The sequence below is a fragment of the Lampetra fluviatilis genome, chromosome 46 (assembly GCF_964198595.1).
Source record: "Lampetra fluviatilis chromosome 46, kcLamFluv1.1, whole genome shotgun sequence".
NCBI lineage: Eukaryota > Metazoa > Chordata > Hyperoartia > Petromyzontiformes > Petromyzontidae > Lampetra > Lampetra fluviatilis.
In genome coordinates this window covers 9,733,559-9,759,382 of record NC_136320.1, presented here as the reverse complement: position 1 = coordinate 9,759,382, position 25,824 = coordinate 9,733,559, and the positions used below count along the sequence as shown (strand labels likewise).

Below are 25,824 nucleotides of genomic sequence, written 5' to 3'. Positions count from 1 at the left end.
TTTACATTCGGCGAGTTTTCAGACAATTAGTGATTGTTCACGAATGTGGGTCGAAACCGGAGCACCTGGAGAAAAGCCACGCGTCTATGAGGGGATAATTGTCAAGAGACCAAACAGATGGATTTACAAAACCCCACTTGCTGTACGACCGCCTCTTGGCCACCAATATGTCGGTGCAGTCACAAGTCTGTGTGTGATCCACCAACCCTTGTCTCTAAAGCGCCACCACCCTCGGCATCAAACGAACTCAACTCAGCTTGATGTGAAGCAACTCATGAGGCCCGTGGCCCTGACGCAATATTCCGAGGCTGAACTAAAAACTTCCTGGGGGAAGGAGAGCAGTCCTGAAATGTCAAGTTTTGTTGTTATTAGTAATAGGGCCCTACAACAACAACAGGAATAATAAAAACACCCACTGTGTGGTTTCTCTTAGATATCAATAAACACCATTTTTCGTGGTCTCAAGCACGGATGGTGCGATCGCTCCATCCTCCTCCCCAGTCCCCTTCCCTCCTGAGACCGAGCGATGCGCAGTTTCCCAACCCCTCGGCTCAGACTGAAGCCTCGCGCCAAGTCCGGGCCTGGCCCGGTCTGGCCGCTAGGAGCACTACGGCTGCCGATTGACAGCACCGGAATCCGGCGGGAGCCGCCCCGCAGGGAATGCGACAAGAACAACAAGAAGAAGAGCAACAACAAGAATAACATAACAAAGATGGCTTGCGAAGTTGGGCTCAAGACAAAATGAGAGTCGCAGAAACGTCTCGAAAGTCACTTTCCACATCCACTCCCCCACAAACTCTTCCTTCTTCACGAGCAGAACTTTGAGGATGCTCTTCGCGAGAGAGTCGGCGCGGCTCCGTTCACGAACGGCAACCGCTGCTGGATGAAACCAGAGGGACCCGGAGGGAGCCCATGCAGAACAGCGGGCGGGGAGAGGGGTAACCCTGGCCACGAATCGGAGCCGACCAATCAGCGATCATCATCATCATCGTGACACTTGTGTCAGTTTTACATCTCACGTATCGTTCGTGCACAATGCGCATGACCATCGGCCCAAGAAACAGCCAAGCGGTGAGCCGGTGATACCAATAATTGCCCCAAGTTCTGCGGTCCTCTACATATTAAGATGGCTCCATCCGATAAATTGGTGTTTATAAGTGTAGGAGGAAACTGAAGCACCCGGGGAAAACCCACGCGTGCGAGCGAGCGAGGGGGCAACACTCTATCCCATACAGAAGGGACAGATGATATTAGTTCGCACTTAACTCTGCAAACTCGAACCCACGACTTCCTGTATACCAGGCGAGGTAGTTAACATTTCCTAGCAACCGTGGCACGGTGAAACTGGCCCTGCCCTAAGAACGTGGAGTGCGCACCACCGGCTGACGCAGCGCCAAGGGACGCGAGCACTGTGCTGCTAGCCTCAGTGCTGGGGGCGGGGGAGAGACCTTGGCCTCACCTTGTGAGCCTGGTGACTCAGCTCATTGAGTGCCGCTTGTAGCGAGCACGTGGCGGGGTCACGAAGCCAGCACTCACACTCAGTGCCTCGGGGCAATTAATTGAGGCCGAGTCAACGTAATATTGTCCCGCACGGGCTACGCAGGCTGGCTACGTTACATGGTCAAAACATGTCAGCATAGGTATAGTGTCAACTGAGACTACTAAACACACGACAGACACTCCAGCATTGAGTCTGATGGACTGGGGAGCAAATTGTGTTTGCCTACTGAGGCTGGCGTCATGCCCAGAGGGCGAGGGTGGCCAGCTTCCCGTTGACGGTTGAGGCGATGTAAAGTAGCCCACTGGCAAGTCGGGATGGCACTTGCCACTGATGTGAGCCCTGGATAGGAACCTGGATTCAAGCGAGCGGGGTTCATGGCGTCGTGCCCCGTCCGCTGAAAAGACAAAGATCCCCCATATAGCCTGACCAGACTGTTCGGGCAAGTGCTGTTAGCGAGCATCGATGAAGGCCGGAACGTCACACGAAGAGGTGGATGTCCAGTACCATGCCCGGTCGCATTTGTCTCCCCAGTGACGATGTCTACACACCCCACCGGCTACTCATTTAGGGTTGAGTAGATCTAGGGGAGGCTCAGCACCAGTTCAGATATTCGTCACTGATGTTAGCCATGCATGGGAATCGAACTTGGGTCGCCCTAACCACTACAACTCCGCACAAGCACACGCACAAACACACGCTGCAGACCCCGTATCGATGTCACAATACATACAGCCGTGCAGCATCGTGTGTGCAAACGCTCTCAGCCTTATCCAGACCACCAGCTCAAAAGAACTGAGCGTGTGGCCATCTTGTCGTTCATATCCAGCGCTTCAGCGAGCTGAGAGAATGTGGACACCCCAACTCGCCCGTGGAGCGCCTTCGTCCTCATTCAGACCCATCGCCACTACCGTCGTCCGCCGCTCCCACAGGCCTCTGGGAGCCCCACACACGCAGACGGCTCGTGCCCTGGCCTCGAGGCAACGGCGATCACTCAAATCTGTTAGCGACAAGAAATCCCATCACGACAGAAACGCCAACCGGACATCCCATCACGAGGGGGCCCGCATCAGCCGCTCGCCGCGGAGAGAGACGGACGCTCTCGCTGTCGCCACGCCGATCGATAGAGGAGACGCGCGTTGCCCGAGATGGAGCGATCGCCCAAACAACAGATATATAACAACACATAGATAACAACACATAGATAACAGCAGATAGATAACAACACATAGATAACAGCAGATAGATAACAGCAGATAGACAACAGCAGATAGGTAACAGCAGATAACCATCGGGGTTAATCGGCGCGCTCGGCGTTACTCCTTCCCTCTCTCTACCCCCCCCTCTCTCTCTACCCCCTCTCTCCCTAATCTATGTCAATGTTCCCTCTGTTTTCTATGTACATATTCTCTCTCTTTTTTCCTGTAAGACGACACGCGTGCAGAGGGTGTTGTGAGCAGAAGCTCACAAAAATAAAATAAAGCACTCATGCTTCAATCGTTCATTCACCAGTCAATAACTAATTCACCGATTCATCATTCACTCTGCATTCTTCATTCAGTCGCTCGTTCAATAACTGCGTGGGGGACGGTGACCCGCTCCGCCCCGCCCCCCCTCGCCCGTGCTGCAGGACACGCGGCGCGCCAGTCGCACGGCGGGAAGTCCGTCTCGCCCAGGGCAGCAGCGACGTGGGAATGATCACGTCGCAATCGTTGCCCCGCGCGGGTGGTATCCGCGCCACCGTTCCGATAGTCGTCGCGCACAGACGCAACTTGCAGTCGTTTCACAGAGTGTGGGAGTGATGTTGCTGCTTGCCTGCAATCCCAATTGAGTAAGGGGCCGTCCATAAATGACGTCACGCGATTTTGGACGATTTTTTGACCCCCCCCTCGCCACACGGCGTCACAAAAAAGTCAGAACCCCTTCAAATATGACGTCACAAAGCTCTGTCCCCCCCAAAAAAAATGAAACATGCTTCAAATCGCTTTAAACTATTATCATTGTAGTGCGTATTTAATGTGCCGCTGCACTCTAATGTTGTAGGAGAAAATATGTATTAAAAAGTATATTTAATTAAGGAGAACGTGTTGTCTATATTTATATAAAGTTGCACATTTTGATGTGATGGCACATTTCACAAACCCCCACCCCCCTCCTCTTCACACATCGTCACAAATGTTTGACCCCCCCCCCCCAACTAGGTGCGTGACGGCCCCCAACTTGCCACGTCATTTTCCAAATTTGCCAATTTGGACCGTGACATTGGCACGAGTGCTGCCAACCCGTTTTTAGAATGACGTCACGGGATCTCTCACGTCCACGGTGCAGCTGACGGCTCACGTCGTGCGGTTTAACCACCCACAGCCACCACCATACCATGTCCAGGCCGCACCACCCAGTGCCACTCACACCAAGTACAGGCCACACCACCCAGTGCCACCCACACCAAGTCCAGGCCACACCACCCAGTGCCACCCACACCAAGTCCAGGCCACACTACCCAGTTCCACCCACACCAAGTCCAGGCCACACCACCCAGTGCCACCCACACCAATTCCAGGCCACCCCACCCAGTGCCACCCAAACCAAGTCTAGGCCACACCACCCAGTGCCACCCACACCAAGTCCAGGCCACCCCACCCAGTGCCACCCACACCAAGTCCAGGCCACCCCACCCAGTGCCACCCACACCAAGTCTAGGCCACACCACCCAGTGCCACCCACACCAAGTCCAGGCCACACCACCCAGTGCCACCCACACCAAGTCCAGGCCACACCACCCAGTGCCACCCACACCAGGGCCAGGCCACACCAACCAGTGCCACCCATACCAAGTCCAGGCCACCCCACCCAGTGCCACCCACACCAAGTCCAGGCCACACCACCCAGTGCCACCCACACCAAGTATAGGCCACACCACCCAGTGCCACCCACACCAAGTCCAGGCCACCCCACCCAGTGCCACCCACACCAAGTCCAGGCCACCCCACCCAGTGCCACCCACACCAAGTCCAGGCCACACCACCCAGTGCCACCCACACCAAGTCCAGGCCACACCACCCAGTGCCACCCACACCAAGTCCAGGCCACACCACCCAGTGCCACCCACACCAGGGCCAGGCCACACCAACCAGTGCCACCCACACCAAGTCCAGGCCACCCCACCCAGTGCCACCCACACCAAGTCCAGGCCACACCACCCAGTGCCACCCACACCAAGTATAGGCCACACCACCCAGTGCCACCCACACCAAGTCCAGGCCACACCACCCAGTGCCACCCACACCAAGTACAGGCCACCCCACCCAGTGCCACCCACACCAAGTCCAGGCCACCCCACCCAGTGCCACCCACACCAAGTTCAGGCCACCCCACCCAGTGCCACCCACACCAAGTCCAGGCCACACCACCCAGTTCCACTCACACCAGGGCCAGGCCACACCACCCAGTGCCACTCACACCAGGGCCAGGCCACCCCACCCAGTGCCACCCACACCAAGTCCAGGCCACCCCACCCAGTGCCACCCACACCAAGTCCAGACCACCCCACCCAGTGCCACCCACACCAAGTCCAGGCCACCCCACCCAGTGCCACCCACACCAAGTCCAGGTCACACCACCCAGTGCCACCCACACCAAGTCCAGGCCACACCACCCAGTGCCACCCACACCAAGTCCAGGCCACACCACCCAGTGCCACCCACACCAAGTTTAGGCCACACCACCCAGTGCCACCCACACCAGGGCCAGGCCACACCAACCAGTGCCACCCACACCAAGTCCAGGCCACCCCACCCAGTGCCACCCACACCAAGTCCAGGCCACACCACCCAGTGCCACCCACACCAAGTATAGGCCACACCACCCAGTGCCACCCACACCAAGTCCAGGCCACACCACCCAGTGCCACCCACACCAAGTACAGGCCACCCCACCCAGTGCCACCCACACCAAGTCCAGGCCACCCCACCCAGTGCCACCCACACCAAGTTCAGGCCACCCCACCCAGTGCCACCCACACCAAGTCCAGGCCACACCACCCAGTTCCACTCACACCAGGGCCAGGCCACACCACCCAGTGCCACTCACACCAGGGCCAGGCCACCCCACCCAGTGCCACCCACACCAAGTCCAGGCCACCCCACCCAGTGCCACCCACACCAAGTCCAGACCACCCCACCCAGTGCCACCCACACCAAGTCCAGGCCACCCCACCCAGTGCCACCCACACCAAGTCCAGGTCACACCACCCAGTGCCACCCACACCAAGTCCAGGCCACACCACCCAGTGCCACCCACACCAAGTCCAGGCCACACCACCCAGTGCCACCCACACCAAGTTTAGGCCACACCACCCAGTGCCACCCACACCAGGGCCAGGCCACACCAACCAGTGCCACCCACACCAAGTCCAGGCCACCCCACCCAGTGCCACCCACACCAAGTCCAGGCCACACCACCCAGTGCCACCCACACCAAGTATAGGCCACACCACCCAGTGCCACCCACACCAAGTCCAGGCCACACCACCCAGTGCCACCCACACCAAGTACAGGCCACCCCACCCAGTGCCACCCACACCAAGTCCAGGCCACCCCACCCAGTGCCACCCACACCAAGTTCAGGCCACCCCACCCAGTGCCACCCACACCAAGTCCAGGCCACACCACCCAGTGCCACCCACACCAAGTTCAGGCCACCCCACCCAGTGCCACCCACACCAAGTACAGGCCACACCACCCAGTGCCACCCACACCAAGTTCAGGCCACACCACCCAGTGCCACCCACACCAAGTCCAGGCCACACCACCCAGTTCCACTCACACCAGGGCCAGGCCACACCACCCAGTGCCACTCACACCAGGGCCAGGCCACCCCTCCCAGTGCCACCCACACCAAGTCCAGGCCACCCCACCCAGTGCCACTCACACCAAGTCCAGGCCACCCCACCCAGTTCCACCCACACCAAGTCCAGGCCACCCCACCCAGTGCCACCCACACCAAGTACAGGCCACACCACCCAGTGCCACTCACACCAGGGCCAGGCCACCCCACCCAGTGCCCCTCACACCAGGGCCTAGGCCACCCCACCGAGTGCCTTACACATCCCACCAACGGTAAGGTTTTCTGGGAGTGTATTCAGTAGCGTTGGTTCAACACAAGCAAAACTCACACGAATTATCACATCCGCAGCAGGAGTCAGGCTCTCAGGAATCAATGCTGATTAAACCCAAAGAGATAGAGACGCACAGGAATACATAGAGACCCACTGAGACGCGTCGAGACGCAAAGAGACTCCCAGAGGGACATTAAAGACAGGACACGCGAGTGCGATTGTGGCCACGCAACCCAAGCTATGGAGCGCACGGGAAACCCACTGCGGTCTGCGCTCCTTCAACGGGGGAGGAGGGCGAAGAGCTCCCCCCTCTCTCTGCTGAAGCCCTCTCGTCGTGACAGGCAGACCTCGAGCTCCTGAACGGATTGCCATCGTATGCAAGATGGACCCACCGAGCCACGGAAGTTATCCGGCGGTGCATCCTCTGGCCGCTGCGTTGCTCGTGCGTTGGCTTAAAAGAAAAGGAAACGGAGTAGGCGCTCGGCAAGCTGCGAGCCCTCGTCATTCCATTCCGATTCGTCTCGAAAAGGAATGCCTGGCAACTGACTAAAAGGTTCGCGCGGCCGATGCTGCGCAGTTCGGGCGCGAGGGGCCCAGTGGCCGCGGCCCCATGGGCCCGGAGGACCCCAGCGGCGGCTCTGGATGGTGGCCGCACGCGGTTGGAGCTTCGCTTCTCATCTCCTTAAATCAACACAGGGAAGAGGTCACGCTGCGAGCCGCTCTCTGCATGCAGATTTGGAGATTCTCCCCACCCCACCCCTTTTAGACCCGCCCCCCCCTTGTAGACCCCGCCCATTTCCATTTAGCCCCACCCCCACCACCTCCGACAGGAGGCGGGGGGGGGGACGCGGCGAGTGAGAGGCGGCGTGGACGGCGGTGGCGAAATGTGGAAGGAGTCGGGGGGGGCGCGGGGAGCGAAGCCCGGGGGGGGGGGGGGGGGACAGGAGGCAGCGGGGGGGGCGACTTCACGGCCAGTGCCGCGAGGGCCGCTGAGGGCAGCGGCGCCACGCGGCGCGCTGTGGGCAGCCGTGGCCCGTCCCGTCGTGGCCTCGACGGCGGCCGTCTCCACTCCAAGACGGCCACGCGGCGCGCTGAGGGCTGTCGAGTGAGACGCGAGGCCGTGGGGCTGGATGGGGGGGGGGAGGGCTGGATTAGGGGGGCTGTGAGCGTCTCCCTGCGGAGGGGTTCCCTGGCGAGCGCGACGCCCGGCCTCCCTCGGCACGATAAATTATCATGCGTGATGAGATTAAAAATCACAAACTGCTGACGGTGTCTCTCTAAAAATACGCGGTCGGTCAGCGCATGGATTCCGTCATTCCATCCCACAATCTCCCCCAGGGCCCCCCTCTCTCCCAGGCCCCCCTCTCCCCCAGCCCCCCTCTCCCCCAGGCCCCCCCTCTCCCCCAGCCCCCTCCTCTCCCCCAGTCCCCCCTATCCCCCAGGGCCCCCCTCTCTCCCAACCCCCCCTCTCCCCCAGCCCCCCCTCTCCCCCAGGCCCCCCTCTCTCCCAGGCCCCCCTCTCTCCCAGGCCCCCCTTTCCCCCAGACCCCCTCTCCCCCCAGGCCCCCCTCTCCCTCAGCCCCCCCTCTCCCCCAGTCCCCTCTATCCCCCAGGCTCCCCTCTCCCCCAGCCCCCCCTCTCCCCAGGCCCCCCTCTCCCCCAGGCCCCCCTCTCCCCCAGGCCCCCTCTCCCCAGGCCCCCCTCTCCCCAGCCCCCCTCTCCCTCAGCCCCCGTCTCCCCCAGGCCCCCCTCTCCCCAGCCCCGCTCTCCCTCAGGCCCCCCCTCTCCCCCAGCCCCCCTCTCCCTCAGGCCCCCCTCTCCCCCAAGCCCCCCCTCTCCCCCAGCCCCCCTCTCCCCCAGGCCCCCCTCTCCCCCAGCCCCCCCTCTCCCCCAGTCCCCCCTATCCCCCAGGCCCCCCTCTCTCCCAACCCCCCCTCTCCCCCAGCCCCCCCTCTCTCCCCCAGGCCCCCCCTCTCTCCCAGGCCCCCTCTCTCCCAGGCCCCCCTTTCCCCCAGCCCCCCTCTCCCCCAGGCCCCCCTCTCCCCCAGGCCCCCCTCTCCCCCAGGCCCCCCCTCTCCCCAGCCCCCCTCTCCCTCAGGCCCCCCTCTCCCCCCAGCCCCCCCCTCTCCCTCAGGCCCCCCCTCTCTCTCCCAACCCCCCCTCTCCCCCAGCCCCCCCTCTCCCCAGGCCCCCCCTCTCTCCCAGGCCCCCCTCTCTCCCAGGCCCCCCTTTCCCCCCAGCCCCCCCCTCTCCCCCAGGCCCCCCTCTCTCCCAGGCCCCCCTCTCTCCCCAGGGCCCCCCCTTTCCCCCAGCCCCCCCTCTCCCCCCAGGCCCCCCTCTCCCCCAGGCCCCCCTCTCCCCCAGGCCCCCCTCTCCCCAGCCCCCCTCTCCCTCAGGCCCCCCCTCTCCCCCCCAGCCCCCCCTCTCCCTCAGGCCCCCCTCTCCCTCAGGGTCCCCTCTCCCTCAGGCCCCCCTCTCCCCAGCCCCCCTCTCCCTCAGGCCCCCCCTCTCCCCCAAGCCCCCCTCTCCTCAGGCCCCCCTCTCCCCCAGGCCCCCCTCTCCCCAGCCCCCCTCTCCCTTAGGCCCCCCTCTCCCCCAGGCCCCCCTCTCCCTTAGGCCCCCCTCTCCCCCAGGCCCCCCTCTCCCTCAGGCCCCCCCTCTCCCCCAGGCCCCCCCTCTCCCTCAGGGGTCCCCTCTCCCTCAGGCTCCCCTCTCCCCCAGGGTCCCCTCTCCCCTACCGTGGGGGGAGGGTGGACCCCATCGAGAGAGAGAGAGTGGCCTTGCTGTCGGGGGTGGGGGAGACCCCCAGACCCCCCCCCCCCCTCCCCCGTGAGAGAGTGGCTAGGCTGAGGGTCCCTGGGGAGGGGAGATGCGTGGGGGGTCGCAGTGGCGCTGCGCCGAACGAGCTCGCGGGAGACGAGGGGGCTGCGGTGCCGCTTGCAAACGTCTTCAATTATCCGGCCTCCTCCTCCGTTCTGCCGCAGAGGAGCCGACGCGAGGCTGCACCATTACCCTCGGGATGGTTCCCTGCCGAGCCCCACATCGCTCGTCAACGACAGCCTCCGAACGCGAGTGGCGGTGATGACGCAGCATTGCATGAGGGCGATGACGATGAGCGATGATGAGAGTGATGATGATGAGTGATGATGAGGATGATGATGACAATGATGAGGATGACGGCAGTGATGATGACGAGTGATAATGACAGTCATGATGATGAGGGCGATGATGATGAGTGACGATGACAGTGATGATGACGAGGATGATGATGATGTTGGTGCTGCTGACGCGGCTATGTTCTCGGTGTAGCCCCCTTCACGCAGTGTGACGATCGTCACGGTTCAGGGTCACGATGTGATTCTCACAAATCAATTATGGTTTTAACAGAATAGACAAGCAAGGCACAAGTCTCCCTCCTTCTGTCCTTCCACATATCACACCAAAGTATTTTTCGACACATCCCAGCAGCCGTACGGCCTTTTGGGAGTGCATCATATCAACAGCGCGTCATTTCAAGTGCAGTGGCTGCAAGGGTCACGCGGTGGCCCTTGCAAGATGTATTTCTCGCTCGAAACTACAATAACAACAAAAACTCTTCACTTACTGATCCAGGAGAGCCACGCTGATTCGTAGGATTCTTTTTCAGGAGGGTCCTACCTGCATTGGGTATTTATTTGAAGATGTTTTCAGCCAAATCAATCATGAGCGTTTATATGTATATATGTTGAACTTTTTTCGCACCGTATGTAGCTAACCGTGCTAATCGGAGGTGTGGGGGAAGTACAACAAACTAAACACAATAAGCAGTTCTAAAGAAATGAGTTTTCAATCTAGATGCTTTAGAAGTGCATAGCTCCAGTGGATTCCTAATTTCGGAAGAGCGTTCCAGACGGGCGCAGACGCGCTTCTGAAAGCGAGCAATGTGGTGACCACCGTCTTTATTTATTATACACGTGGGAGGAAACCGGAGCACCTGGAGGAAACCCACGAGGGGAAACGCTCTATCCCCGTACAGTTAGACACAGATGGCGATTAGTCCACTTGTTGTAGCGTCTCCTCTTGGAGAGCCAGGGTATGCAACCTTCTCGACACCCACGGTAAGGGAGCTTCACAGTGCCGGGTTACAGGCTGCCACGATTATAGCGAGATGCTCTGGTAATTAAAACGCACCCCAATGGTGAGCTGGTACACACATTTGATCAAAGTCAAATATCCCCCATATAGCCTTCACAGACTGTTTGGGCAATTGGGGGTGGGTGACCAACACCACGCCCGGGCGCCTCAGTGGCGATGTTTACACACAACACACTGGGTACTCAGTTGAGGCCGAGTCGACCTAGGAGAGGCCCAGGACCGGTTCAGATAATCATCACTGGTGTTGGCTGTACGTGGGAATTAAACTTGGGTCGCCAGGTCCCAGACTGCAGTGCAATAAGCATTTCCCGTGGCTCTGCTTGCTCTGTCCCTGCCATCATCCCTGCCATCGCACTTTCAGGAGCACCCCCCCCTAAGGAAGTGGTTCTCTGGCAACTGTAACCCCCCCCCTATTCCCCCATGTCGAATTTAATTTCTACCGAGTTGTACCCCCTTGTCTGACCCAACATGGTTTTGAGACATCAATGTATGAATAATGAACATCAATATTTTTACAAATTGTCCATTTTGTGAGGTACCCTAACTAGCTTAGTAACTGCAAGCGAATTCAAGAAAAATCAACGGGCGCCCTGCATGCTGGGAAACCGGCATTATTTACAATCAACGAGTTTAGAAAGGTCTTTCATATCGTTCTAGATTAGCATACGAATTAAAATTTTATCACAGTTATTTTATATTGGAAGATTCATACGTGATAATTCACCTATGGCTCTCACGTACAATATAATTTCACACATTTATAAATCACCTCACGTACCCCCGGGGGCGTGCGTACCCCTGGTTGAGAACCACTGCTGTAGGGGATACATTTATCCTCCTGGATAGCAACAGATTTTGACTGTGCAAGGCCAGCAGGTTTGAGCCTGGCTAGTCCTCGATTGGGGAGGCGGCTTAGGAATGGCAGAGGTCCTACAGGGTTGGCGCTGGCTGTGAGGTGGCCAGGAGATGGAAGCACGGCAATGGATTGTTGAATCTATCAGTGCGGAGCTCGGAGTGTCATCCCCTCGTTATACAGGCGCGGTGCTGGGTTGTCTCCGGGTTCTACGCATTATTGCCAGGCGAAGCCAAACGTTTACTATTGTAATTTGGCAAACATCCCAATGTGTCAGCAGCATCCTCCTGAAATGGAGTCTTGAGGCTCAGTGAGGCTTTGCAGGAAGGCGATACCACCCGTCACGTGCCTACCCATAATTATTTTCAGTTTTCTTTGTGTCGGCCCGTCATTGGATGAAAAACCTCAACACATTTGGCAATAACACTGTGGACCTCAAGGGAAACGTACATAATCGGCAACGTCTCAGGGGATGGCCCTTCTTCAGAGCGTACACATAGAGAGGCCAGAGGTCAATATCACCTCGTTTATATTTTTCCTGTTAGGGCCACAGTTGTAATTGACAAATGTGCCAAGTCGTTTTGGTTATTTGCGCCTGTGCACCACTGCCAAAGCAGGGTCAACAAAGAATCTATCATTGGGTGAGGGCCTTCTCATACATCTCAACCCTGGGGAGTGTTTGACCATACTTCACCACGGTGGTCAGCGCAGGCCGGCGAAGCTTATGGACAAATTACGTCCTGATTAAGTGCAATCGCCGTGCAGGTCTAGTGGTTGACACGTTTACTATTTATGCTCGTCTACCCGGGGCAACCTCATTGAGTCTCAAGATTATTTAGCAAAAGGGTCCTGCCAAGTTTGTGTAACCCCAATACTAATATATAAACACCCAGCTCTGTCATTCTGTGACTCAATGATTCTGTGATTAACGCGGCACGGATTGGTTGAAGTGCGTCACGTGACCGCGAGCAAGCAGCCAACCAGAGGTGCGCCCCTCCCAAACATGTACGCCCCCGGATTGATTGAAGTGCGTCACGTGACCGTGAGCAAGAGACGGGCGAGTGAGAGTGAGGCAGAGCCGTGCTCTGTCCACTGCTGGCCTGGGGGAGAGCCGTGCTTTGTCCACTGCTGGCCTGAGGGAGCCAGACGCACTCTCTCCGCTGCTGCCCTGAGGGAGCCCCGTGCTCTCCACTGATGGCCGCCTGAGGCTCGCGCTCCCGGGGTGCGCTCCGTCGCTTTAAGATGTTCTGTGTTCATATTTAGTTTGTTGCGGTTGCATCCGACTCAAGAACCGCATGGCTCACAGGGCTATACCTAATCAATGAAACTTGACACTTGAAACCTAAGACCCCTTAAGAGCTTCCAAATAATCCTAACAGTTCTTTCACTGATTAATAAGTGATAGCTCTTAGAAGTTAATGTCAATATCACAACTACAATATAAATACATTGTCATTCATTCACATTAAAGTGACATCGCGGGATCGTCAAAGAAGGTATTTAGAGTGAAAGTTTTAAGTAAAAGCTGCATAAAGCCGCTCTTATTCGACTTATTAAAAGTCCTCAAGTACAGCGAAGCTGTTCGCGTTGTTTTTTAGTTTTTTAATCGTAATTCACTATCAGCCGTAAATCCGATCGTCTCTCAAGCCATTAGGTAAAAAAGTATTTTAAGGTGAGTTCTTTAAAAATTAAATCTGACAAACAATGCACACGGTTATAATGACATTAGTACTGTAGTTTTTGGGGTGCTTAAATCCACTGCTGGATGAAGGCCCACCGCACGCTGTGCGAGTGGATCGTAAGGATTTACTTGACCAGTCTGTTTGGGGCCGCCGCAGGCTGTGGTTGTTGGGGGGCACCGCAGGCTGTGGTTGTTGGGGGGCACCGCAGGCTGTGGTTGTTGGGGGCGACGCAGGCTGTGGTTGTTGGGGGCGCCGCAGGTTGTGGTTGTTGGGGGCGACGCAGGCTGTGGTTGTTGGGGGCGCCGCAGGCTGTGGTTGTTGGGGGCGACGCAGGCTGTGGTTGTTGGGGGGCGCCGCAGGTTGTGGTTGTTGGGGGCGCCGCAGGCTGTGGTTGTTGGGGGGCGCCGCAGGTTGTGGTTGTTGGGGGCGACGCAGGCTGTGGTTGTTGGGGGCGCCGCAGGTTGTGGTTGTTGGGGGCGCCGCAGGCTGTGGTTGTTGGGGGGCGCCGCAGGCTGTGGTTGTTGGGGGGCGCCGCAGGCTGTGGTTGTTGGGGGGCGCCGCAGGTTGTGGTTGTTGGGGGCGCCGCAGGCTGTGGTTGTTGGGGGGCGCCGCAGGTTGTGGTTGTTGGGGCCGCCGCAGGCTGTGGTTGTTGGGGGGCACCGCAGGCTGTGGTTGTTGGGGGCGACGCAGGCTGTGGTTGTTGGGGGCGCCGCAGGCTGTGGTTGTTGGGGGCGCCGCAGGCTGTGGTTGTTGGGGGCGACGCAGGCTGTGGTTGTTGGGGGGCGCCGCAGGTTGTGGTTGTTGGGGGCGCCGCAGGCTGTGGTTGTTGGGGGGCGCCGCAGGTTGTGGTTGTTGGGGGGCAACGCAGGCTGTGGTTGTTGGGGGGCGCCGCAGGCTGTGGTTGTTGGGGGGCGCCGCAGGTTGTGGTTGTTGGGGGGCAACGCAGGCTGTGGTTGTTGGGGGGCGCCGCAGGTTGTGGTTGTTGGGGGGCACCGCAGGCTGTGGTTGTTGGGGGCGCCGCAGGCTGTGGTTGTTGGGGGGCGCCGCAGGTTGTGGTTGTTGGGGGGCACCGCAGGCTGTGGTTGTTGGGGGGCGCCGCAGGTTGTGGTTGTTGGGGGGCGCCGCAGGTTGTGGTTGTTGGGGGCGCTGCAGGTTGTGGTTGTTGGGGGGCGCCGCAGGTTGTGGTTGTTGGGGGGCACCGCAGGCTGTGGTTGTTGGGGGCGCCGCAGGCTGTGGTTGTTGGGGGGGTGCCGCAGGTTGTGGTTGTTGGGGGCGCCGCAGGCTGTGGTTGTTGGGGGGCGCCGCAGGCTGTGGTTGTTGGGGGGCACCGCAGGCTGTGGTTGTTGGGGGGCGCCGCAGGTTGTGGTTGTTGGGGGGCACCGCAGGCTGTGGTTGTTGGGGGCGCCGCAGGCTGTGGTTGTTGGGGGGGCACCGCAGGTTGTGGGTTGTTGGGGGGCACCGCAGGCTGTGGTTGTTGGGGGGCGCCGCAGGTTGTGGTTGTTGGGGGGCGCCGCAGGTTGTGGTTGTTGGGGGGCGCCGCAGGCTGTGGTTGTTGGGGGGTGCCGCAGGTTGTGGTTGTTGGGGGGCGCCGCAGGCTGTGGTTGTTGGGGGTGCCGCAGGCTGTGGTTGTTGGGGGGTGCCGCAGGTTGTGGTTGTTGGGGGGTGCTGCAGGCTGTGGTTGTTGGGGGGGTGCCGCAGGTTGTGGTTGTTGGGGGCGCCGCAGGCTGTGGTTGTTGGGGGGTGCCGCAGGTTGTGGTTGTTGGGGGCGCCGCAGGCTGTGGTTGTTGGGGGGGTGCCGCAGGTTGTGGTTGTTGGGGGCGCCGCAGGCTGTGGTTGTTGGGGGGTGCCGCAGGTTGTGGTTGTTGGGGGCGCCGCAGGCTGTGGTTGTTGGGGGACGCCTCGGCGCCTACGGCGCCCCCGAACAACCTAGTTGAGGTAATATTTCAGGAGTGAGATGTTTTTTTCTGGCCACTATCAGTGACGTGGTGTGTAGTTTTATCAATGGGAGGAAACTGGAGAACCCAGAGGAAACCCGTGCAGAATAGAGGGTGGAGGGGGGGGACTTACAAACTCCAAACACACACACACTCACTTTCATTACCTCTCACACACACGCATACACACACCCTCACTTTCATTACCTCTCACACACACACTCACTTTCATTACCTCTCACACACACACTCACTCTGCAGAACGAGAGGAGACCATAGAATCTCCACACAGAAAGGCGCCCGGATGGGGAATCGAACCCATGGATTTCTTTCTGCGAGGCGCGAGTGTTTGTGTTGTCACCGCCCTGCCGCCCACAGCGACGGCGCTGGGGACTTTGTGCGTGGGGGACCCTCTCATCCGGAGCGGTAACTCGGGGACTGAACCCCAACGCTCAAAGGTGCTGACTCACGACCCTGACATAGTCATTATCCCCCCCCCCCGGACTCACTCAGCACCCCCCCCCTACTGAGCCTTTGTTTCAAACAAAGATTCAGCGGGGACCTCTCGGTACTGAAGGGATGCTTCCTGTGACTCACTCTCATCTCGTGGCCCCGGGGGGGTGGGTGGGTGGGTTTGAACCGGAGCATTCGGAGCTCGCTCCGTGGAGAATTGAGAAGCGGCGACGTGAGCGCCTTTCTAGAAGACGGACGACATCGCAGGGAGAAAAGCGCCACGTGGCGGAGTTCAGCTGAGGGCTGGCGGCTGAGTCAGAGCGCCAGGTCATTGGGCGTTTGGCCCAGATCGTGATTGTGCGGGAGACCGGACTTCATCAGATAAACACTCGATCGTATGCCATACCTAATTCGGTCCGGCCCGGCTCTGAGAGTAGCCCGAGCCGTGAGCAGCAGCACGTAGGCGACAACTCATCCATCTCGGCCTGAAGAAAACCCCACCACCTCCCTCTCTGACCGTGCCCAGAGTCGATAAGTGCAGGGTGAGCTATGAGGGCTGCGCTTTCACGAGCCGCGTGGGAGCGACGGGGTGGGATGAGATCAAAAGGCGCTAGCGCCAGCGAGCCTGTAAAATAACGTGAAAGATGATGGAGAGGCTCGCTGCAGTCGACGCGCAGGTGACGACCGGGTCGTGGCAACGAAGGAGTTTCGTGCCGCCCCGTGGGGCAAACTGAGCAGAACCTCCCAGAAATGGGGCCTGAGAAGAATGCTCATACAAAATGCCCAAAGGTTGCGATTGTAGTAAGATCCGAAATGTACAAAGAGGAAACGGATAAAGTCAGATCGCAATGGTGTGGGCATGGCAGCAGTTGCCAGGGATGATGTCATCACTCCCACTGCGGCAGCCGAACAGCTGCTAGAAAGACAACTCCATGCAACACGGCCACCATGACAGAATTGCTCTGTGCTCTTCAGCGCGTCTGTGGCTTCAGCTAAGCATGTTTATGGTATTCATGTTTATTGTATGAAATATTATTATTATGAACGATTAGGTTTGTCATGAACTATAACAATTTAATGGTTACAATTATGAGTTATGACCAGATTCATCTCTATAATCTTTGCATTTATATGATGCTTAAATACACACGTCTCATCTCAAACACATGAAAAGCAGCTGTCCCGATGCAGCACCAGCGGACTCGGCACACACGCAGGTGGCTAATAGTCGGCATGACGTTGCTGCCGTGCGTGATCCCAATTGAGGAATTTGCGGTGCGATGTTTCGAATTTGGCAAATTTGACCGTGATGCCGCCACACAATGGCCGGCGAATTTCAATTGACGTCACGGCCTCTTTAACGTCCACTGTGAAGCAGCAGGAAGTGGGTATCTGTACGGCGAAAGGCGGAGAGACAAATGACACAAACTGTTTGTTTGTTGTCGTACGGAGTTAGACTGATGGCTTTAATCTAAGTTGTCTTGTGGTTGTTGTTGTTGTTGTTTGACTTGCATCCCACTGGGATTTTTGCACACAGCGTTTGTGTACGGTGCTTTTTCTGGAAGATTTTTTTGCAGTTTTTTCCTGAATTTTTCTGTTTGCGCATAGTCACTTTAAGATGTTTTCTTGTTTTTGTTTTTTGTTTGTTGCGGTTGCACCCGATTCAAGAGCCGAATGGCTCACAGGGCTATACCTAATAAATAAAACTGAATCATTAAATAAGAGTGAAATCTAAAGCCTCATTATATTGACCAACGTTTATTTCAAGACAGAAAATCATCTGCAAATTACTAAATTGGGGATCACACACAGCAACACCATCGCTCTCTCATGCAAAGACTTGGCAGGACCCTCCTTAAAACTAGTCTTGAGACTCAGCGAGGCTTTCCTGTGTAAACGAGCGTCAGAATAACAATAGTGACACCTTCCAGGGCCGCTCCCTTGATCTGTGGCCCACGGAGGCCTCTCTGCGGGCTGGGATCGCAGGGAAACCGCCGCCACATCCACGGTCGTGCACAGGAAGCTTGGATTTGCTATTCCCCAGCACAGCCCTCGCCTATCACCTCGCCCGTCACCTCGCCCGTCACCTCGCCCGTCACCTCGCCCGTCACCTCGCCCGTCACCTCGCCCGTCACCTCGCCCAACACCTCGCCCGTCACCTCGCCCGACACCTCGCCCAACACCTCGCCCGTCACCTCGCCCAACACCTCGCCCGTCACCTCGCCCAACACCTCGCCCGTCATCTCGCCCGTCACCTCGCCCGTCACCTCGCCCAACACCTCGCCCGTCACCTCGCCCATCACCTCGCCCAACACCTCGCCCGTCACCTCGCCCGTCACCTCGCCCAACACCTCGCCCGTCACCTCGCCCGTCACCTCGCCCGTCACCTCGCCCGTCACCTCGCCCAACACCTCGCCCGTCACCTCGCCCAACACCTCGCCCGTCACCTCGCCCGTCACCTCGCCCAACACCTCGCCCGTCACCTCGCCCAACACCTCGCCCGTCACCTCGCCCGTCACCTCGCCCAACACCTCGCCCGTCACCTCGCCCAACACCTCGCCCAATACCTCGCCCGTCACCTCGCCCGTCACCTCGCCCGTCACCTCGCCCAAAACCTCGCCCGTCACCTCGCCCGTCACCTCGCCCAACACCTCGCCCGTCACCTCGCCCGTCACCTCGCCCGTCACCTCGCCCAACACCTCGCCCGTCACCTCGCCCGTCACCTCGCCCAACACCTCGCCCATCACCTCGCCCGTCACCTCGCCCAACACCTCGCCCGTCACCTCGCCCGTCACCTCGCCCGTCACCTCGCCCGTCACCTCGCCCGTCACCTCGCCCGTCACCTCGCCCAACACCTCGCCCAACACCTCGCCCGTCACCTCGCCCGTCACCTCGCCCGTCACCTCGCCCGTCACCTCGCCCAACACCTCGCCCGTCACCTCGCCCGTCACCTCGCCCAACACCTCGCCCAACACCTCGCCCGTCACCTCGCCCGTCACCTCGCCCGTCACCTCGCCCAACACCTCGCCCAACACCTCGCCCGTCACCTCGCCCAACACCTCGCCCAACACCTCGCCCGTCACCTCGCCTGTCACCTCGCCCAACACCTCGCCCAACACCTCGCCCAACACCTCGCCCGTCACCTCGCCCAACACCTCGCCCAACACCTCGCCCGTCACCTCGCCTGTCACCTCGCCCAACACCTCGCCCAACACCTCGCCCAATACCTCGCCCGTCACCTCGCCCGTCACCTCGCCCAACACCTCGCCCAACACCTCGCCCAACACCTCGCCCAACACCTCGCCCAACACCTCGCCCGTCACCTGGCCTAACACCTCGCCCGTCACCTCGCCCAACACCTCGCCCATCACCTCGCCCAACACCTCGCCCAACACCTCGCCCGTCACCGGGCCCATCGTGGCCCCCGGCCAACTTGGGACACGAGAACCCCGTTAACCTCGGCGAGCCCTCGGGGCGAGGGCCTCGGATCCCGGCTCCGTGCCGGCTCCAAGCCCCAAAGCGAGGGCTCGGATCACCGCCTCGGGTCACCACCTCGGGTCACCGTGAGCACATGCGTGCTGCGAGCGTCTTCACGACGCGTCTCACGCTACGACTATCGTCGTAATTATTTTTCCCGGAGCTCCGTCTGGTGTCACCTGCGGAGGCGGCGGTGTGGGCGGGTTGTGAGTCAGCGGCGGCTCTGCTGGCAGAGAGATTCCTCTGCCGAGCCGGGGGTTGGGTTTGTGATGCGTGGCGAGGGGGGGGGGTCGCGCCCCTCGCTCTCTCAATCCTCGATTATCACGAGAACACACATCACACACGTAACATTCAACATACAAAACGCGCACGTCACACAATAACACACACGTGCACACGCACGAGTGGCCTACAAAGAGAAATACCGCCCCGATACGCTGAACAGACTGTTGGATCGAGTGCTGTTAGCGAGCACCTATGAAGGCCAGCACAGCACACGGGGGAGGGGGTCGCCAACAACACGCCCTGCCGTCTTTGTCTCCCCAGGGGCGATGTTTACATACCTCACCAGGTACTCATTTGAGGCTGAGTCGACCTAGAGGAGGCCCATGACCGGTTCAGATAATCGTCACTGGTGTTGGCCGTGAGCGGCGATCGAAATCGAGTGGGCGGGTTCGTAGCGCAGCGTGTTAACCGCTACACTACTACATGCACGCACACACTCACATGCATGCATGCACACAAACACACACACACACCTGCCGCTCGAGGGGTAACGATGGACGGTTCATCCATATCGAGTGTGGGTGGGCCTCCACTCGGGAAAACATTCGGGTGAATGAATTTGTTTGCATTTCATCACCACGAGAGGCACTATAATAGTAAAGCGACAGATATTCACACGCCGTGCTAATACACAGAGTAAGACAAGCCCGGAGCCAACGGCGCAAATTCCACATTCCTATCAAGAGGGCAAGTCCATCAATAGCACAATCACTTTTGACGTCTCCACAACGTGGTGCTTGTTTTATCGACCCCGGAGAGTTGATGGGCTGAGTGAACCCTCAATCAGGAAATTGAACTCGGGCCCTTCCGACTGCAAGCCGCTCGCTCCACCGCTTAGCCACGCCGCCCGAATATCCACACACGCAGCAGCGACATTCGTGTTCCGACTGAGAAATGAACACACGGGGTAGAAACCATGAGAGACGCCACGCTGCCTGCCAAGGCAGAGCTCATCGCTAGAAGCGGAGCTCATCGCTTGCAGGGATGATGGAGCGAGATGAGACCCATGTGAAGAAGTGAGATGAATTGTGGCATCGCAAGATCGTGAAAGGCGTCGGGGGGGGGGGGCGCAGAGCAGTGGTGAGGCCTTCATCCAACAGTGGATGGACCATAGCCAATTGTGTGTTTCTTTTTTAGGGTGGGAGAGAATCAAGAAGCAGAGGAGTCTGAACTCGCGCTGGGACGGAGAGTCGGCAGCGGGGTCGGCTGGAGTGAGAGAGGCAGAGAGTTCGGGACGGTGAGGGGGGGGTAGAGCGGGAGGAGCGAGTCGCAGCGGCTCCATCACCCGGGCACGGCGTCGCACGGCAAATTGTCACGGGGCAGAGAGAGAGAGAGCGAGACAAGCGGGGAGGCAGATAGGAGAGACGAATGGAGACGGCGGGAGACTGACAGATGTGGGCCCCGTGATAAACGTGCAATCTCTGTCGTGCGCGAGGTCAACACCGCGTGCAAAATGGGAGGCACTGGGAGCGCAGATTCACGCACATACACTCACACACACTCACACACACTCACACACTCACTCACACACACAATCACACACTCACAATCACACACACAATCACACACTCACAATCACACACACACTCACACACACATGCACACACACACTCACATACTCACACACTCACAATCACACACACACTCACAAACACTCACACACACTCACACACACACAATAACACACACTCACACACACATGCACACACACACTCACACACACTCACACAATAACACACACACACACTCACACACACATGCACACACACACTCACACACACTCACACACTCACACTCACACACTCTCACACACACTCACACACACAATCACACACTCACAATCACACACACACACACAATCACACACTCACAATCACACACACTCACACACACATGCACACACACACTCACATACTCACACACTCACAATCACACACACACTCACAAACACTCACACACACACACACACAATCACATACTCACAATCACACACACTCACACACACACAATCACACACTCACAATCACACACACACTCACACACACAATCGCAATCACACACTCACACACACATACACTCACACACTCACAATCACACACACACTCACACACACACACAATCACAATCACACACACACACACTCACAATCACACACACACTCACACACACTCACACACACACACAATCACACACTCACAATCACACACACACACACACAATCACACACTCACAATCACACACTCACACACACAATGACACACACTCACACACTCACACACTCACACACGCACACACACACTCACACACACACGCGCACACACACACGCGCGCACACACACACGCGCGCACACACACTCACACACACGCACACACACGTGCATATACACACGCACACGCACGCACGCACACACACGCACCCACGCACGCACACGCACACACACGCACCCACGCACACACACCCACGCACACACATACGCGCGCACGCACACGCGCGCGCATATGCGCGTGTTGCCAAATCACCATCGTCGTATTCATGCTCACAGGGCTGAGCTGCGTGTGAGAGAGGCCGAATTCCAGCCCGGTCTTGTCCCAGCTCTTTTTCTGGCCAACACTCAAAGCACTGCACATCCCATCGAGTGCGACTCTCGCCGTGGCTACGGCTGCCAGTCATCCTCCACCTGCACCAATGTCTCCCTGTGCCGGTGACATGACACGTATTCGGTGAGAAGTGAAAACGTGGGTACATGTGTAGGGTTAAACCGTTCCCTTCTCATATTCTTATCCTAATCCGCTCTCCCACTACCCTAAAGCAGCCTCCCTCTGCATGTGTGTCGACATGATCAAATACACGCGGTGTCAAGTGAACATCCGCTAGAATCACAACGGCCATCGTGTGCCGGCGTCATGATGCACATTTTCTCAACATTTTAAGAAATACTTCCAGTATCGTTCACCACCGGCACACGACAACCGCCCGTGAAGCACAGCAGCACCTTCATCCGTGGTACAGCCCTGCGCCACAAGCATGGCACGAATACCACGTGGATAAACATGATGCTACTGCTGCTACTACTACCGCTTATTTATCACATATCTCGGCGGACGCAGCACGTGTACACTCGCAGTGTATGCAGTACACATCCTAACACGCGCGGAGGCAATGCCAGAGATGGATATTTAGAGAAACGGGAGAGAGCGGGGGAGCGGGGGAGGTGAAGGAGTGGGTGTTGATTGAGAGTGCAAAATCGGGAGGTTGAATGGGATTAAGCGAGCGCTGGAGATGGAAGGAGCTGGAGATGGAAGTAAGATGGAGATGTGCGGGGAGGGAGAGAGGGGGGGGGCGTGAAGGTGACCTCGCGTTAGTCACGCGCGCTCGCACGGCCCCCGGCTTCGATGCTGCCCCTGCCCCTGCCGTTGTTGTTGTTGTTGCCGTCCCTGAGTCGAGACGGCGGCCTCCCGGGCACGCCGTGGGGCCGAGGATGGCAGCAGCGCCGGTTACTCGCGGCAACACGGCGACACGCAACGCGTCTGTACGCAACGCGCCGTGAGATTCATCTGGAATCTTCGCTCTGTGAGGGCCTCACCAATTACCAGAGGTGGGACAAAGTCATTGTTATGCAAGTCCAAGTCGAGTCGCAAGTCATCAAATTCATGACTCGAGTCTGACTCTAGTCCAAGTCACATGACTCGAGTCCACATCTCATAGGTGGGACAAAGTCATTGTTATGCAAGTCCAAGTCGAGTCGCAAGTCATCAAATTCATGACTCGAGTCTGACTCGAGTCCAAGTCACATGACTCGAGTCCACACCTCTGCCAATTACTCTAATGCGCTCTCTCGTTCTCGCACGCGCTCAGAGGATCCAGATCGGGTTGTTGTTTTAATTGAATTCCTGCTTTGCTTTTTGACGCAGGAGGAAGCGAGCACATCTGGGGGAAATGTGCACATCCAAGAGGGGATACCCTCTGCGCAGACTGTGGTCACAAATCACATTTCTGGACTAAACGAATTATCTTGTGACGTCGCTGCTGCTGCTGCATTGGCAGTGGTACACATTTGTCAATAAAACTGCGGCCTTAAAAGGAAACAAATACTACAACAGGTCACGTTTTGGGTAATCCGCGTTTGTTGTAGCGACGCTACAACGGAGATATCGTACGATGATCAGATCCGCGATTATTGCACCGTCCCCTTCGCTAAATATCATCTCGTGATTATCGTTGCTCATGCAATTCTTCAGAAATGTCGCCTTGCCTCGCAAAACACATCAGTTATAGCAAGTCCAATCTAGCAAAGCTCATTCATGCGCCTATTACGTATTTTTACTTTAAACGCCACAGTGTCATTGACGAATACGTTGCGTCGTTTACTCGCTCTACCGCTTAAACCGGAGCCGAGGCTGCCCTCGCGGCGTGAGCAGAATTAGAATCTGAATATTTTATTGATACTGGAGAAATCCGATGAGCTATGAAGCTCTTTTTCACAAATGTCCAGTAGGGGCACGGGGTCAGAACGTTACAACAAACAATACAAACAAACCATAGAAGTGCAAAGTATAGGGAAGGTAAACAAATCGCTTTAAAAAAATATGCACAAATAAAACTCAACAATATTTGTAAGCATCTGATGCACAGCCTGCTTCTCATCCACACGCGATCCACCAACCCCGTCTCTGTAGAGCCACCGGATTACCGTCGTGCGTCACCACCAGCTGCACCCAGAGTCCCGTGCCGAGTCCCGGATGGAGTCGGCCACCCTCTCCACTCAGCCTCATCGCGGGCGGTTTCTTGCCAATCAGCCCGCCGCTCGAAAACGGTAAACAGTTGCTCATCTATCCGCACCTCCGATTAGTACGATTGGCTGTGTATGGTGCGAAAGAAGTTCAACGTACGGTACATGCTTACAGTGATGTTCACGGGTTTGCAGCTGGCTTGAGACATTGGCTCCAATCTGCCCCACACTAAACATAAATTCACTAAATATACGGACGGTTGAATTTTGCAACAACAATAATCGTAATTTACAACCCATTGCCAATCCACTGCTGTTGGATGATAGCTTCTGCATGCCATGCCAGTCGTAAAGCTGGGCCATTGGCCAAAACGTCCCCAATTGTATTTATAAATATATATATTTTCATTTTAACGCCGCGGTGTTATTGAAGACTGTGTTGAGATTAGGGCGCGAGAAAGGTTCAGATTTAAATGAATGCCGCAACACTGCTGGCCTCGGGGATAAAAAGCCGCCCCAGAGTTTGTGGATTGGGTCTCAATTGAGGGCGACTGCGAGCGGCGGGCCCAGCGAAGGCAACGCGGCGCCACGGGGTTCACGGCAGGGCTCACAGCCACGTCGCATGCCGGGCCGCAATTTTCTCCGGGATTCTCGCAAAAGAGGGCCCCACAGCAACCCCCGTGGATGAGCGGAACGAGCGGACTGAGCCCACAAGACGTTTTATCTCTGGGGGGAGGGGGTGTTGGGGGGGCCTCCAGGAACCTCCCGGTGACCGCGCTGCAGGCCTCTGTTCAGGCCGCGGAATGCCTCGTGTCACCACAGGCCTCGGCCGAATACAGCGCCCCGGAGAGACGTGAGGGTCTGAGCACCCGGGCCATAGAGCTGCCCTCACCCACCGCTCCATCCCGAGTGCTACGTCTGAGCCGGTCTGACCGTCCCAGCCCCTGTTCAGTTCCAGGTCCAAGACTCTGCTCCGCTGCCTGTGACTGTCTCTCTCTCTCTGTCTATCCACGAGAGGATACCATTACATGCCATGGTGGCCTGTAGCGCTCTAAGCCTCTTTCTCTGCTAAACCTCCTCTAACCCTCCCCCCCGCTCCGCCCCGCCTCCCGCACTCTAGTTCAATTTTTCTAAAATGTGCAAGGTAGCCGCCGCGCTACTGGTATGGGATGAGGTCGGGCGGAACGATTCACAAAATCCCAAACGGCGTCGGATCGTTTCGCTGAGAGATGCTCGCGTTGAGAGACATCGCACATCCTCGCGACATTTCAGCGGGAACGATTTTTCTCCACGTATAAATCACAACCTCCCACCTCCTCCTCGTCCTCTCTGTCCGCTCTGGGGAGAAGCGAGGTCTTAGGCAGGAGCAATTCTGGCCCAATAGAGAGAGCGATAGATTGGTAATCGCGTAAGATCCACCAGCGAGCGCGTGACAATTATCCGGGCGGTGCGCGTGGTTTGTCCTCGGAGAAGGTGAGCAGCAAGCTGGCGGTGCCGTTGGACTCCATCGGCGACCATCCGTGAGGGGGTCGCGCGCCGCCCGGACTCTCTCCCAGTGTCCAGCAGAGCTAACGGGCGCCTTCTCTAGCTTCTCCACTGAAATTTGGGCCAATTTCAAAAACTGTACCGCTGAAGACTCAGCTGGGATCATTCAGCACACAC

General features: G+C 57.9%; 1 protein-coding gene across 3 annotated transcripts in view; it reads right to left on the bottom strand.

Annotated features, from left to right (window-relative positions):
• LOC144947763 (3',5'-cyclic-AMP phosphodiesterase 4C-like) overlaps positions 1-25,824 on the bottom strand; it is a 346,365-nt gene that overhangs the window by 262,324 nt on the left and 58,217 nt on the right. Inside the window, exon 1 of one of the 3 annotated variants that reach the window (XM_078877123.1) lies at positions 21,974-22,052. The exons of the other annotated variants lie outside the window; for them this stretch is intronic. The gene's annotated coding sequence lies outside the window, so the exon portion shown is untranslated. Of the gene's footprint in view, positions 1-21,973; positions 22,053-25,824 lie in introns of those variants that run through there. 3 annotated transcript variants of the gene reach the window in all.